Source organism: Triturus cristatus, chromosome 1_2 (genome assembly GCF_964204655.1).
Source record: "Triturus cristatus chromosome 1_2, aTriCri1.1, whole genome shotgun sequence".
NCBI classification, from domain to species: Eukaryota; Metazoa; Chordata; class Amphibia; order Caudata; family Salamandridae; genus Triturus; species Triturus cristatus.
Window position 1 is genome coordinate 86,078,252 of NC_140580.1, and position 17,646 is coordinate 86,095,897.

Here is a 17,646-nt window from a genome sequence, read left to right on the forward strand (position 1 = left end):
ATGAGTACCGGTACTCTCTAGGGCAGTAGAGAAGTGCCGGTACTCAGAGCGATAAATTTAAGAAGTGCCGGTACTCAGTACCGGTGAGTACCGGCCCATTTAAAGCACTGGTCTGGTGCCCTAAGAGCAGGAGTCTGGTGACCTAGAAGCGCCACTGCGGAGTCGCCTGGGCCCTGGAGAGGGAGGGAGCAGGGCGGGGCCCTCTGGGTGAAGAGTTGTAAAGTGCCGCAAGGATCTGGAGAGACTCTTTACGAGGTTTGGATGATCAAACTCTCTTTGATGACCAATGTTAGGATGCCGCAAAGCAACCACAGAAGCAAAGTCTCGAGATCCTGAGCCTGCCTCTTGGGTTTCAGTGTCAGGAAGGCAAGAGTGCTCTGGAAGGCAGGGGGCATTTGCAAGACGCTCAGTGGAGTTCGAAGGAGGTAGATTCGAGGAACCACAAGATAGGGAGCAAGAGACTAGTGGCTGCACAGAGGGCAGAAAACCTGGTGCCAGGGGAGAAAGAGAGGGTTCAAATGCACAACCTAAGGAACGCAATGGAAGGAGAGAGAGATAGTGGTAGTAAAGTGAGAACCGCGCAATGGCAGGCTTACAGATGTATTTCTTGTTCTTAACAGAAACGTTGGCTAGGCAGAGCTTGCTCGGGCAAAATGGAAGAGACATTTACAGACGCTGGCACTATAGCTAATATTGGGCAGCAGAGTTTGTAAAGAAGGGGGTGGCAGGTGAAGGGAGGTAGGAGGGACAATTTGTCCACCAGACTGTTGCAGGAACAAGGGTGAAAGAGGATGCACATGGTATTAAAGGGTCAAAGGTAAAGAGAGCAACATTGATGCACAACGGTCAGGATGGAAAACAAAGGCCATGGGCATCTCAAAGAGAAAAGTAGCAACCCTCGACAAACAAAGAGGTAATCATATTGTCTGCTATGAACCACTTCAGTATCCTGGGAGGATGGATATAGAGAGGATGAAAAATCACGGATCGGGGTTCAGATCAAGGACACCCAGAATTTGTTATCTATATGAGAAGAAGCCAGTGCTCCTCAGTTTCCATTAAAATGTACCAGTAATTCTGATTTTGTTCTGGGTGAACATTAAGGCTAATGAGAGTGGAGATTTTAGTGAAGTTTGAGAAGTCCAAACAGTATCAAAGGAACTAATAGGCCACCTGTAGGTCCCTGTATAGGAAACTTCAGGATATCGCTTTCAGGATACAGCCTCTAGAGATCACCTACAAAGGTTCAATGACCAAGATGGAAGAGAATATGCAATCAACAACATAGCTGAATGTACATGAGGACTTACTTTCAAACAAGCTGAAAAACATAGAAAAACATGCAAGGCATAACATTTAGCAATTAACTGGGGTACCAGAAGCAACTGAATGGACAGACATTAAGTACCTCATGTCTAAACTGCTTAAGAGCATGGCCCTTAAAGAATTAGCTAATGACAAGCTAATACATAATATGTAGAGAGTGCAGAAGAGGCCCACTTAACCTCAATCCACTTAGACCTAGACCAAGAAAGAAATTGGTAATCTTTTTTACCTGTGTAATTAAGTAAAATGCACTGTTGGCATCCTCAACAGTGAGAGGGATCAAATGGAGGTCTTTACATTTACCATATGCTGGGTTCTCTTGAGAGTTACAAAAGACAGTAGATGGTAACTGTAAAAAACATTGGAAGATAAAAGGGGGGGGGGGGCGGGAGTGACGGTATCATATTAAACTTCGAGCTCCACCAGTGCTTAATTTCGGCCTGTGGTTGCTGGTGGGGCCCAGAGGCACTCATTTTTGGGAACCAGCACTTAATATTCCACATCAGACTGTGACCATTGAGCAAGTAAGGGAAATACACATAGGAGGAAAGAAGGAGGAAAAGAACGGTGGAAAGAAAGAAAGAAAGAAAGAAAGAAAGAAAGAAAGAAAGAAAGAAAGAAAGAAAGAAAGAAAGAAAGAAAGAAAGAAAGAAAGAAAGAAAGAAAGGGTAAAAACGAACCTGAAATACTTAGAAATAGGGGGCAGGAAGTATGGATGAGAAGAGCACAAGGAAGAGACAAGACTAGACCACCTTAGTATGTGTCACCGCTGACATTCGATAGTGCCAGCCGCACTGAGCATTACTAAAATTGATGTTCAAAACCAAACTGTGCAACATCAAGAATGTTGAAGAAGCAGATGAGTTACATAAGCAAATGTGGAAGAACGAGATTGGGATGGTTCTATCCTCTATGAAATACAGTATTAGGGCAAGCATTGCCAGTACCAATGGTAGGATAGCACAGCATGGTTTAAGGACAATGGAGGAAGGTAGGCTCAAAGTCTCTATTTACAGTCAGTTTAAAGAGGAGGGCTCTCCAGGGAGGGTCAAGGGGAAGGTAAAGTGGGCAATGTCCACAGTAGGATTAAAACATAAAAAAAACATTCTCTTATTGCCAAGTTGGGAGTGTCAGGGGTGTTGAATAAAATGAAAAGGAAGCTGTGTCTTTCTCTAAATATTTTATTGCTGGAATGTAGGTGGGTTAAGATGGAGGAAAAAGGGAAAAGCTACTGGAGACCATGCAACATAAAGGGGCCGATATCCTGTTCCTTCAGGAAACTCACCTATCTGCGACAAAAGCAGAATTTGTGATCTTTTCTGCACAGCAGTCCCTTATAAGGGGCACTATCATAGCAAGGTGGGGACTCAGTACTATTCTACATTAACCATGCCAAGATTTACGTGTCAGATGGACATACCCACCAACATGGTCTTTATATCTTTGTTTCGGTACATGGCCCCAATGCTGAAGAACCACAATGCTTTGAAATGTTACTTACAATTAGTTCACTATCCAGTTCCTTACATAATAGAAGGAGAATGCAATGCAATCCATTGGACTAGGGGTTAGAAAGTTTTCACTATTTATTGGTCTAATTTTAGAAAGGGCAAAACAAGGAGGGCAATGAAGAAGTTATCAAAAGGCTTCAACTCTGGAGGCAGAAAGCTGGGCAAGTAGGGATATACTTTTTGCTTGGCCAGATATGGCCATTATGCAACATTGGATTTATTTTTAGTGATTGGCTCACAAATAGAATGCATAAAAAAGGTAACCTTTCTTTCTATCCTCTTATATGACAATGCAGTGGTTAAATTGTAGATTGTAATCAGAAAGAACGATCAGCATAGGATCAGATGGACAATGGTTAGGACTGTTATGAAGGAACGGATTTTTTACAAAATTCCTATGTAAGATAACTAAGGAGTATTGTCAGATTAATAGGAACTTTCGATTGGCCAACAGCCTGGGATGCAAACAAGGTTCTTTTGAAGGGCTAACATCACTTCTTACACAATTAAAAGGAACAATGAACAACAGAGCTCCCAAGGAACAAGAAGTAGTTGACTTGGATAAAGAATGGGCCAACCTGTAGACGGACAATCAGGAGACAGCTAGCAATCTTTTAAATGCCTGTGAGATGAAACTGAAAGCCAAGCTGCCTTAGCCTATAATGAGGAAATTTGAGATATCTAAATTTAAAAAGGTCAAAGTTGGAGAGAAGGCTGAAGCTCTATCTGCATGAGAGTTCAAAGTGGAGCAAAACACGCAACTTATTAATATCTTGACAGGATACGGGCAGAGAAAATGAGATAAGGGACAGGTCGGCCAATAATTTCGGCGATGGGTAGTGCTTTAGAGCATACATCAAAATTTGTAGATTCTTTTCTAGGCCCCCTAGTTAGAACACTCACATCCTATATACAGGATACAGGAGATTTTCTACGTAAAATATATGATCTCCCTTGGGAAAGTGATTATTTGTTAGTGACAATTGATGTATCAACGTTATATACCAGCATTAAGCACAATGATGGGTTACGAGCCGTAAAACACTTTATAGGGACAAGACCAATACAACTATGGGCACATACAAAGATGCTTACAAGAATGATTGTGAAATGTCTGAAAAGCAATTATTTTTTGTTTAATGTGCAATTATACCATCAGGTATGTGGCACTGCGATGGGCACCTGCTTCGCCCCCAGCTATGCTAATTTGCATATGGGCTGGTGGGAGGAGCAGGTGATCCAAGTGCAGCACCAAAATGAGTGGGAAAATCATATAATGCACTGGAGCCGTTTTATAGACGACCTGTTTATTGTATGGAAGGGCACTGAAGGAGAAGAAAAACGCTTTATTGATAAGATACAGACGAACGAACTAAACCTTAGCTTTACCAGTGTAATCAGTACTTCTAATGTGAATTTCCTTGATTTAACTGTATATGTCCATGAAGGCAAAGTACAAACAAAGGTTTTCAAAAAACCAACCTCAGGCAACACACTTCTGCACGCTAAAAGTTTTCACCTGCTAAATCTCAAACGCAGTATCCCCTATGGGGAAAGCCTTAGAGTGAGGCGTAATTGCAGCGAGACTGAGGAGACAAAGAAAGAGCTCAACATTCTGAAACAAAGATTTAAAAGCAGAGGGTACCCAGACAGTTGGTTTAACACTGGAATGAGGAAAGCAATAAACAAAAAGAGGGAAGAACTGCTTTTTGACACAGACAAAAAATATGACAAAAAAGTGAATCACAATGTAGATTCATTACAACATACAGCCAGCAACATGAAGATGTAAGGAGTATTTTGAACAAACACTGGCATTTAATTAAGAATGACCCGTTTTGGGAAAAAATGTGCCTCGGAGACCACAAATTACATTCCGGAAAGCCAGGTCTTTCAAACAGTCTTTAGTCAGTAACAATTTAAAGAAAGCTAAACCAAAAACAACATGGTTGAATGAAAAAGAGGGGTTTGTGAAATGCGTTAAATGTAAAGCTTGCCCGCATGGCATAAACACTGAGCAATACAGACTAGGCCTATCTAATGGAATGCGTAGGATAAAAGGGAAGTATACGTGCAAGACGAGTTTTGCTGTCTACGTGCTGCAGTGCCCTTGTGGCCTGCGGTACGTGGGCAGCACAATTCTGGAAGTACATAAAAGAATCCTACAGCACCTGAGGGCTATTAAGAATGGAGACAGAACATATCCAGTAGCCAGACACTTTGAAAAGGTACATGGGAAAGAGATCAAGGGCCTGACTTTCTACGTGATAGATGCAGTTGAACAGAATGTGAGAGGTGGAAACCGAGAGAAAAAGCTAAGACGATTAGAGTCTCGATATATAATAGAGTTAGACTCTATGCAACCAGGAGGATTAAATATTGAGGAAGACTTGCACACACATTTGTAGATTAATCATGTAAGGGATGAACCGCCATTAAATAAATAGTGAAGTAATGAATTTTAATCATGAGAATAAATATATACATATATTTTTTTAGCAGACTCAGATGTAAGGTTGCTAGTCATGACATCCACCAGTAAACCAAGAAATGAATTTGCAACAAATCGAATATGTAAGCCCACTTGGGTGTAAATGTTATGCGTTTTCGTAAAAAGTAAAAAGAATTTAATGCGGAAAAATAAGAATGGAAAGCTCACTAGAGCAGAATTGATGCAAAATGAGGAACAAATGTTTTTGCGCTAAATATGACAATATAGCACTAATGCTGAATGCGCTTATTCAATATGTTTTAATTGTATTTGTACAACATTGCAATTGATTGGTTTGTATAAATTATTCCTCATCAATTACAAAAAACATTATGTAAAATGTGAAAGTTGCAGCATGAAATTGACTGGCCACTTGGCATGCATTGCCTGTGAAACTGAAAAACTACGAGTCTGTTTTTCACGTCTATCACGTTTGTAGTTTATCATGTGATTTGTTTTCAAGCACGTAAAGCACTTTGACCGCGTGTTTTAAATTTTGCTATCAGTGAACAAGGCTGCTTTGCAGTTGAAACGCGTTTGATAACGGCAGTTTGAAATAAAATCTTTGAACCGCACACAGCGTTGTCTTTCCTGGATTGATGTATTAGGACCTGCTCTCGAGAGGTCCCTTGCAACGACGCAGCTCTCGTTAAGGAGTGGCAAAGAAATACTCGGAAGAAACAAGATGATATAAATATATATATATATATATATATATATATATATATATATATATATATATATATATATATATATATATATATATATATATATATATATATATATATATATATATATATGTTATGTTATGTTATGTTAAATAAATTTATAAGGGCGCAACTAACACCATTAGGTTTCTTGGCGCCAAAGTAAAGAGAGCAGAAGATAGAGCAAAGGCCGTTTATTGATAAGATTCTGTGAAAAGAAAAGTTTTAAGGGCAGATCTGAAGCTGGGGTACGAAGTGGTCAATCTCAGGGACAAGGGGAGGGAGTTCCAAAAAGTGGGGGCCAGGAAGGAGAACTTGAGCCCGCCGTGTTTCTTCCTCTTATATCTAGGGATGGAAAGCAAGACCATTTGGGAAGACCGGAGAGTGCGGGAAGGGACGTAGGATTGAAGAAGGGAAGAAATAAAGAGGGGGCCCTGGCCGGCTAGAGATTTGTAAATGATACAACCCAGCTTGAACTTACAGCGGGCGGCTACAGGGAGCCAATGAAGGCTCTTCAGGAGGGGACGGACATGATGATCTCTAGGGAGGAAGTGGATCAGGCGGGCAGCCTGATTCTGGATCAGCTGAAGCCGCCTGAGTTGGTAGGCTGGGATGCCTACATAGAGCGCGTTGGCGTAGTCTAACCTCGATATTACAAGCGCCATCAGGGCCAGGGTAAGAGCCTCGGAAGTAAGTAGCCGGGAGATTTTCTTAATTTTCCTTAATTGGAAATGGCTGGAGGAGACTACCGCGCTAATCTGGGGCGTCATGGAGAGATTACTACTGATGACGACTCCCAGACTTTTAACACAGTTGGCGGGGCTAGGTGGACTGCCAAGGCTGAGAGGCCAAAAAGAAGAATCCCAAGGGTTGAGGGGACCTCCGACAAGAACGAGTTCGGTCTTGTCGGGGTTGAGCTTCAGATGGTTTGAGCTCATCCAGTTGCTGATAAAGCACAGGGTATTTTGAAAGGTGGCAATAGAGTCAGCAGAGGAGTTGATGTTGAAAATTAGTTGTATGTCATCAGCATAGTTGAATGCTGTGACATTGAACTGACGGAGGGCACAGATAAGTGGGGAAAGATACAAATTAAAAAGGAGGGGGGAGAGGGAAGAGCCTTGTGGGACACCACAGGACAGTTTGACCTGGGAGGCAGTAAACTGGGATAGTCTGACAGCTTGATGGCGTTGGGTCAGAAAGGATCGGACCCAGGCCAGAGCGGTGCCCTGGATGCCAGCCTCCCTGACACGATCGACCAAAATTTGATGGTCGACCGTGTCAAAGGCGGCCGACAAGTCCAGGAGGACCAAGGCCTGGCAGATGTTCGCGTCCGCGCCCCTGCGCAGTTCCTCCATAACAGAAAGGATGACGGCTTCTGTTGAGTGCGCAGGTCTGAATCCAGCCTGCTGGGGGTCCAGTACACCAGATTCTTCCACAAAGGAGCTGAGAGCGTGAGTGACGTGCTACTCTAGAACTTTGCTAAGATAGGGAAGAAGAGAGATAGGGCGAAAGTTGCTCATGATGGAGGGGTCTGCCGAAGGTTTTTTGAGGATGGCAACCACCTCGGCCTGTTTGAAGGGTCCCGGAACCTCCCCTATGGCTAGAGAGTTGTTCAAGAGAGCAAGGGGGGGGTCAGGACAGGCGGTAAAAACTTCTCGAAGGACCGAGGGGGGGCAACAATCGCTGGGAGAGCCAGAAGAGACGTTGTGTAGGAGTGAGAGAAAGTTATCCTTGGACATAGGAGGGAAGTGAGTAAAGGTGTGTGTGGGAGAGTAACTGGGGACACAAAAGGATGTAGGGGCAGGTGGGGAGGTGGAAATGCTAGTTTTAATTTTGGTGATTTTCTCCACAAAGAATTGATTAAGGGAGTCGCACAAGGATTGAGAAGGGAGAGGGGCTAAGATGACTCTTTCCGGGTTGGATAATTCATCCACTATAGAAAAAATATCTTTAGATTTATTGGATGAGTTTAAAATTTTGCCTGAGAAGTAGCATGATTTAGCCACAGTAATAGCGTTCTTGTACTCCTTCAGCCGAGACGAGAAGATCATTTTCGATTCGGGGGAGTAATCCCGGCGCCAGCGTCTCTCTGCCTGGCGGAGAGTAAGTTTGTGTGCGCGGAGCTCAGCGGTAAACCACTTTTGGGCATCGTGCCTGCGCCTTGTCTTAACCGGTTTTAGTGGTGCCACAGAGTCGGCCGCAGCGGTAAGCCAGTGTGTGAGGGTTTTGGACTGAAGGTCGGTAGAGATGTTGGGTCCAGTCATGAGTGGGGGTGAAGAACTCAGGAGAGCCGTAAGTTTGTTAAGGTCGGCTTTATTCCAATTGCGCGCCAGGAAATTAAATTGGTGGGCAGCGGTGATAGGGGGAGACAGGAATAAGGAGAAAGTGATGAGGTGATGGTCAGACCAGAGACAAGGGGCGATGAGGGGAGCAGAGATGGCAAGAGAGGTGGTCCAAACTTGGTCTAAAATGTGGCCTTTAACATGTGTGGGTGCATGTATATGTTGAGTGCAGTTAAGGCTCGACATTAGGTCAGAAAAAGCACGCGAATCAGCAGTTTCATGAGTGTCTGATGGCCAGTAATTAAAGTCGCCCATGATCAACACGTTGGAATTGCTGATGGTAAGCTGGGTGATCATGTTACCGAACAGGATAGAAAAGTCAGGCATAGATTGAGGGGGGCGATAGGTCAACACACAGATGAGTGAAGACCCAGGCTGCTCCAGTCTTAATACGAGACAGTCTGTCGAGGCGATACTAGGAAAGGACACTGGGGAGAACCTAACGGGGTGTCTGATGATGGCTGCAACGCCGCCGCCCGCTTTACCAGCAGGGCGGTTGGTCTGCAGGATGTAGTAGCCTGGGGGAATGGCCGCCAGAACGTCAGGAGATGAATCGTCAGTGAGCCAGGTCTCGGTCAAGAACAGGACATCAGGCTGTTCCGAGTCCAGGAGGTAAAATATTTCTGATTGATGACAGACCAGGGACCGGGTGTTAAGATACATCACAGACAATGGGGAGGAAGTAGAGCGAGGGAGTGACTGGGCCCGGGACGCGGGATTTGAAGAATGGACGCCATTATCGGAAAAGATAGGGGAAATTTCCGGGAACGAGGTTCTAGTCGTAAACAGATTATGAAGAAGCAGTTTCGGTACGGAGAGGGGGGGGGGGGAGGGCAGGATCATGAGCAGAGACTAGAAAGGAGCGAGTGTAGATGAGTAAGGGAGCAGAGTGACATGCCCCATGCCCCGGCCTGCCGCGGACGGGCGCAGACGGGCTTAACTCAGGCGCAACTCCGGCGCGCCTACGTCGCGCCCGCTGCGCTCGTCCGCTGCGCCGACACATGGAGGCCGTTTAAATATGGGCGGAGCGAGGGTGGAGTTCAGGGCTCCACTCCAATCAAACGATCCCAATCAAAGATAAGGTATAGTTATTCTACCTGCATAACAAAAGTACAGGGGTTACCAATAAAAGTTTTAAAACCCTCGCGTAGGGTGAAAGCGCCGACCGCTCGAATCAGCGGGACGCTACAGTAAAATTGAGGAGATGCAGGAAAAAGTTCTGAGAGCTCTCTAAGCGTCTGCGCGCCAGCCCACTGCCACTGGGCTACAAACAAACACGAAGCGAGGCTCAAAGCGTGCTCCTAAATAGGGGCGGAGCGAGGGTGGAGTTCAGGGCTCCACTCCAATCAAACGATCCCAATCAAAGATGGCGGCCGCTACCGGCGGGGACCGGCGATCTCAAACAGCCCCCAGCCAGCAGAATACCTGGGATGATAAGGTATAGTTATTCTACCTGCATAACAAAAGTACAGGGGTTACCAATAAAAGTTTTAAAACCCTCGCGTAGGGTGAAAGCGCCGACCGCTCGAATCAGCGGGACGCTACAGTAAAATTGAGGAGATGCAGGAAAAAGTTCTGAGAGCTCTCTAAGCGTCTGCGCGCCAGCCCACTGCCACTGGGCTACAAACAAACACGAAGCGAGGCTCAAAGCGTGCTCCTAAATAGGGGCGGAGCGAGGGTGGAGTTCAGGGCTCCACTCCAATCAAACGATCCCAATCAAAGATGGCGGCCGCTACCGGCGGGGACCGGCGATCTCAAACAGCCCCCAGCCAGCAGAATACCTGGGATGATAAGGTATAGTTATTCTACCTGCATAACAAAAGTACAGGGGTTACCAATAAAAGTTTTAAAACCCTCGCGTAGGGTGAAAGCGCCGACCGCTCGAATCAGCGGGACGCTACAGTAAAATTGAGGAGATGCAGGAAAAAGTTCTGAGAGCTCTCTAAGCGTCTGCGCGCCAGCCCACTGCCACTGGGCTACAAACAATATATATCACGCTCCCGTTGTGCACCTAAATGCCGAGGCACTCACAGGCGGGTGCTTCTACGTGGTGGTGCCCCACGTTATATCCGCGCTCCCAAAACTCCGCAATTCCTTAAAACAGAGTACAGCACTCACAGGGGTGTTGTATCGATTTGTCTTTAATCAGCAAAACTTTCAAAATAAAACACCTGTGCCGAGTTATTCCGTTTCCTTAGTTTATTTCAGCCAGTGATCAAGAGCACAAGGAGTGCTCAAAAGGCATTTGGCAAAGATTTGAAAACTTGGCGGCATTCTGTTCTCTTTTGCTGCCAGTGATGTTAGTGCAGGAACCTCCTCCGTGTGTGGCATCCTCAAGGGGCAACTTGTGTGTTTGATGTTTAGCGGCTTTTGCCAGCCGCGAGGATACCCCGCCGCTGCTGCGGCTCCAGGCTGCTCAGAATCACAAGCACTCTCATGGAACGGAGGAAGCCTTTTTCACCGGTATATATTGCCAAGGGGAGTGGAGGTGCCTGACAAGTTTTCCATCCAGCAAGAGACTAAAGTAATATCAATTCCACTTGGAAATACATGCTTACAACGGAGTTTGTTCACGGAGCCCACTGGGGATTTTTATTTGGCATAAGTTCATTGCAGGAATTGCAAGGACTATAGAGACCAGAATTCCATCCTGCTGACGCCCACATGGGCAGGACTTTCATAAATAAAGCACCTGTGCAGAGTTATTCAGTTTCCTTTGTTTATTTCAGCCAGTGATCAAGAGCACAAGGAGTGCTCGAAAAGCGTTTGGCAAAGATTTGAAAACTTAACGGCATTCTGTTCTCTTTTGCTGTAGGTGATGTTAGTGCAGGAACCTCCTCCACGTGTGGCATCCTCAGGGGGCAACTTGTGTGTTTGATATATATATATATATATATTCACTGAAAAAACCATAGGTTTCAGGGGTGTTATAGTTAGCTGGACATTTCACTTGTACAAAACCATTGAAATTCCTCAGTTGTAGTTCTACTAACTATAGCTCGCGCACCTGCAATCCACTGCTGATGATGTCACATATTACATCATTCATGACATGGTCAGTGGCATCACTGATGACATCACTGATGACATCAGTGATGACATCATCCAGTGAATGTGGTTTGGTTTGTTATTTAAATATGTATTACCTACTGGCGGTCGCCAGTAGGTAGTTATAGTTAGGACCACGTTTCCATAGGAAATCCGCAACATTCTATTTTGAATAACTTTGGCGCCGGTCGACGAATCCTCGTGAATTTTTCAAAATAGGTGGGGCGCTACGCTCCGCTCCTACCCTGAAAGTCTCGGGGGGATTCGTCAAGCGGGGGCTGAGATAAAAGGGGGGTCCCAAAACGCGTTTTTCCCATGCATTTTTCCATAGGACCTTTAGACAGGGCTACAGCCCGAACGGCTGAACAGAATTACTAGAAATTTGGCAGAGAGGTAGTCCTCAGGTCAAGGAAGTGCCTTTTGTAGGTTTGGTGTAAATCTGTTCAGTAGATTCTGAGAAAATAGCCTTTAAATCAATATATATATCTGAGCCAGCTTACGGTGCGCTTACGGTACGCTTACCGTACGCGTACGGTGGCGTGCGCGAGCGCGATTCTGATTGGCTCTTAGATCTAAGTAAACATTCGAATCGGCCGAAACCAGGAAGCGGCGGCCGCCATTTTCTCTCTCGCACTGAGAGTGATTTTTAAAATATAAAGCCCAAAAACATGTAAAGGGGCTGTTTAGACAGCTCCCACACACATAGCCATGTTGAGGGAGTCCCCAAAGATCCCCCAAGGCCAAAAACGTAATTTTTATTTTTTTGGTAATTTTGCCGATTACGCTTACCGTACGCGTACGGTAAAAAATTTTATAAAAAAAAAAAATTATCCACACTCTCTCCACCCCGTGTGCAATTGGTGCCCGAAGTGCACCAATTGTGCATGGCTTATTACACATGAGATAAACTAAAATATTTAAAAAAAAATAATAAAAAAAAAATTATCCACACTCTCTCCACCCCGTGTGCAAATGGTGCCCGAAGGGCACCATTTTTGCATGGATTATAAAATATACGAAAAATTAAAATATTACCTTTCAAAACGAAGTGCATCATATGTCCTCCATGTGCGCACGGTGCGCGAAGCGCATCGTGCGTACATGGCCCATCTAGCGTAACGTGGGCACGCGGTGCGCGTAGCGCACCGCGTGCCCACCGTGCGTGCACGGCACTAACTGCGTAAAGTGGGCGCGCGGTGCGCGAAGCGCACTGCGTGCTCACTGTGCGCGCACGGTGCGCGAAGCGCACCGTGCGCGCACGGAACGAAATGCATTAAGTGGGCGCGCACGCCACGAATGGCGTAAAGTAACTTAGCATTTAAAAAACCGTACAAATTCACTGAAAAAACCATAGGTTTCACACACGTTATAGTTAGGAATTAGCATTTAAAAAACCTTGCAAATTCACTGAAAAAACCATAGGTTTCACACATGTTATAGTTAGCGGAAATTTTACTGATAAAAAACCAATGAAATTCCCCCGTTATAGTTAGTGCAGGCAACTATAACTCACGCGACCGCAATCTTCTGCTGATGACATATGTGTCTTTATGAAAAAAAAATATTTGTAATATATGTATAGCTAAAAATGTATGGAAGAAGACATGGGCAAATAAGTGTCTAAATACAGTATTAGCATCAGCAGAGGATTGCGGTCGCGTGAGTTATAGTTGCCTGCACTAACTATAACGGGGGAATTTCATTGGTTTTTTATCAGTAAAATTTCCGCTAACTATAACATGTGTGAAACCTATGGTTTTTTCAGTGAATTATATATATATATAGCAATCTGCATTGATGAATGAGTGGATATATAAATATCTGGATGGAGGATTTAGTAGCAGTGTGATTGGCTGTTTACTTGAGTAATTTATAGTGCCTCACTAAATATATTGGATAGTGACTAAACTGTGTGAATATCTGTATCACTTTGTCAGTTGTTGTGTAAACTGCTGCACCAGTTGGTTACTAGCTACGTGAAAGTCTATATTAGTTATTGATTAGTTAACTGAGTATTTGTATGGGAGAGTGAATGTGTGTGTGGTTCGATGGGGTGTGTGTGACTGCCCAAAGATGTGTGAATAGTTGATTCAGTAGGTATATGAGGTTAAGACTGCATGTTATAACTGTTGTTTGGGTGAGTGAATATCTTTATGGGTGTGGTGATGAGCAAATATATCTCTCAATGGTACATGTCCAACAAAATAGAAAAATAAAAGGCAGTGTATGTGACAATTGTATATAAATAAGTATACATAACACTCAGAGATTATATGAGTGACTGTATGGATAACTGTATACTTGTAATAGTGATTTTATAACATACAAAGTATGAGTTACTATCTAGATGAATAAGTAAAAGTGGTGTTTGTATAAGTGTGTAGCTGACTAAATGTAAGTATGATCCATTGTTTGCATAAGTGAGTAGGACGACTGCATAAGTTAATATGATGTGTGCTGGTGTGTAATGTCGATATAGGTATATTTGATAGTGTTCTATTAATCTTTGTCAGCATGTATGAGTGAATTTATAGGTAAGTGTTTAAATGTGTGTGTAGATCTAGGAATCACTGAGTGGGTTTTTAGAAACTTATATTGGTGTGTCAATGGATTCAAATATGGTACTCTGTATTTTACAGTGAGTGAAGAAAGGTTATACTAGTGTATGATGAGCTGTATCAGACTGTCACGTGGATGATGTCATCAGTGATGTCATCAGTGATGTCATTTGAGATGTCATCAGTGATCTCATCAGTGATGTCACTGACCATGTCATGAATGATGTAATATGTGACATCATCAGCAGTGGATTGCGGGCACGCGAGTTATAGTTAGCAGAACTAACAATAACTGCGGAATTTCAATGATTTTGTACGAGTGAAATGTCCAGCTAACTATAACACCCTTGAAACCTATGGTTTTTCCTGTGAATTTCTAAGGTTTTTTAAATGCTAATTCCTAACTATAACATACCTGAAACCTATGGTTTTTTCAGTGAATTTCAAAAGTTTTTTAAATGCTAATTCCTAACTATAACGCCCCTGAAACCTATGGTTTTTTCAGTGAATTTCAAAGGTTTTTTAAAAGCTAATTCCTATCTATAACATATCTGTAACCTATGGTTTTTTACTGAATTTCATGGGGTTTTAAATCATAATCTTTAAATGTATTAATTATTATATTTAGTTTTTTTATACTGTTTTTCTAAATTTTTTAAACTTCTTATTTTTACATATTTTTATTTTTTTAATTACATTACATGTTTTGAATGTAAAATTTTAAAAAAATGTTTTTAAAAATATTTAAACTCTAATATTTTATTTTTATTTTATATATATTTTTAATATTTTTTGTATTGTATTTTTAATTTTTTGGGGAAGTCGCTCAACCAATGTGTACCGTTCTCGATCACTGTGCGGAACCTATCCGCCACTTTACGATTGTGAAAGATCCGCGTAGGGTGTGCAATGGGTGCGTATTTTCATGCGCGATTGCTATGCAACCCGTGCGCGACTTCAGGTGCATACGCGACACATACGTTGTATGTTACGCGACACTCTCGCGCTTCCGCGTGACGTCATATACGTATTTGATGCGGGGAGTGCGCGAGTCCCCCGAAATTTTTTAATGTAAAAAAAGATGTATATATGTATTTAATATAAATATTAAGGCAAGACATAATCTGAGCTAATCATAAAAATAATATATTTTTACTTTTAATAAACCTATATTAGTTTTTAATGCGATTTCGCGAAGTCGCGCTGGGTGCGTGCTGCCTATGCGCAGGGTGCGTGGACCGCATGTGACCTGAAAAAAAGGGATTTGATTGGTTCATTAGACTTCCTATTCTAACTATTGAAGGACCCCACCCATTTCAATCATTCTTCTTAGACCTTCTTTGGAGGAGCATCTCTGTACTTTGAAGAACCTTTTTTTGCTAAGTGCACACTTAGTATTGATTTCTTTTCTAAAACAATGGCTTTAGGACAGCAGCCATCATCTCAATCTGATCATTCATCAGATGATGAATTTGTGGCTGAACCTCCACGCCCTGAGAGGTACACCTCTATTGTTTGGAAATGTTTTACATTTCCAGAGGGACAAAATAAAACAAATGTCACCAAAGTGACATGCAAAATCTGCCAAAGGGTCCTGTCATGCGGAGATCCCACGAAAAAGTACTCTTGCGGGACTGCAAGCATGATGAAACATCTCAAAACTCTGCATCCTGTCAAACTGGCGCGAAAGGAGTGTAGAAGAATGCGAGTTATTCCACCACCTGCAGTACCCAGTACTTCCGGGACATCTGCCTCTACAGAACATCTGGATATACGTCCACAATTTGCCACCCTGAAGGTGCACTGCATGAAGTGCAACAAATTACTCTGTTATGGAGAGCAGTCAGTGAATTTAATTTGCCGGTTGCAAGATAACCATCGCTGCTAGAGGTTGTTTTTTTCCCCTGAAGTTCATTGTTTTGTTCCTCCAGTTCTCTTTTTTTCCCTTTTGAAAAAAAATCAAAAAAATTGTTCAGAAAATCAAAACAAAAATATAAAACAAAAAAAAAGTTATTTTCAGAACTAACTTCTCTGGTTAAAAAAGAGCTATATTTGTATGATAGTGTGTGAAAGTTTTGATGAATGTATGTGTAGTGCATAATTGACTGAAATAATGCATTAGTAGTTTGCTGTGGTACTTCTGAAGCACAGGGATGCAACATATGTACATAAATATGTTGCAAGTCTATGCTTCCCTCTGCACTGCTGCTTAAACTGCAGCCATGTGGTGACACAGGCACCCTTGCACCATGGTGCAAGGATATCTGTGTTGTGTGGAGTTTGTTTTTGTGCAGTAAGACACACCTTCCTGCACAAAAACAATCAGTAAAGGCATTTTTCTCCTTCAATGTATGCTGAGCATTGTAGCATGTATTGAACGAAAAAAAATGAGGAGAAATGAAAACAATTCTCCTTGTTGTGCCTTGCTACACCAATTGGAGGATGGTGCAGCATTCACACACATGTCCAGATTTATGATTTATGATAAACTGGAGCTGTGTCTTGTTCTATGAGTGTTCTGTGCAATCACGCACAGCAACACCTATAGAACGCCCTTTCAACGCAAAGTGGTGTGTATGATGAGATCGTATTTACATGGAGAAGAAAAGGTACATGAGTGCATTTTCCTCTCTTTGTAAATATGAAAGAGTGTCTTGCGCTATAAGTATGTTACAAAAAGTGACATCTTTTTGGCACAGGATGCTTCTAAAATTGCCCTATAAGTGCTTAGGGATTGGCAGACTATTACAATAAGAACATTTTGATAGTACATTGTTTGAAAAATTGCACGAGAATGATAGGAGGTAAGCACAGAGCATTGTCTCCAAAGATGCTCAAACAAGAATGATTGAAACGATTGTGGTCCTTCAATAGATACAATGGGAAATATTATGAACCAGTCAAATCTTTTTTTTTCAGGTCACATGATATCCTATGACAGGGAGATTCCAAAACTACATAGGTATAAACTTGGTGTTTTGAAGACTGTATTAATACTTTGTAGCTTCTTGCAGATCTTTTTGTATAGTATATAAAGAAATTAACTTGTACTAGGGTTAATGGCTAGGCCAATCCTTAACTATATGACTTATAAATAGAGTAATTTCAGTACTGCAAAGAGAGAAGAAGATACATTTGTAAGTACTTAGGTTTTGGCAAAGTGATAGGACATGTTTTTAGAGTGGTGAAGGGAAGGGATGTAGCATGATGTCACATCTGCAAACACACTCTGTGACGTGTTTTAAGTTGAGGAATTTAGTGTCTTTTAATTCTGAAAGTCCCTGGGCCCTACTAACCCTCCATGTCTCTCTATTGAACACCATACAGCTGCATTGCACTGAGGTGCTCTGAAACCATGTCCCATTTTATACCTCTCTCCAATGCAGAGTCTTTGGCACTTTCCGCACATATCTGGTGGGTTACTTGGCCCCAGGGGCACTCAGTATTCATGTTAACTTTATCCTGTAACTTAAAACGCCCACTGAGCATCTTTCCACACATATCTACTCCTTCCATCCCCCCTTTCTTCACCAGTGTGGAAACACAGCCCATTGTGCATATTAATACTTAGTTAAACTTACCTTCACATTAATAGAAAAAAAAATGCTACACATTTTTTTCAGTTGTTTTTTATAATTTAAATTTCTGAAAATTTCAAATGTT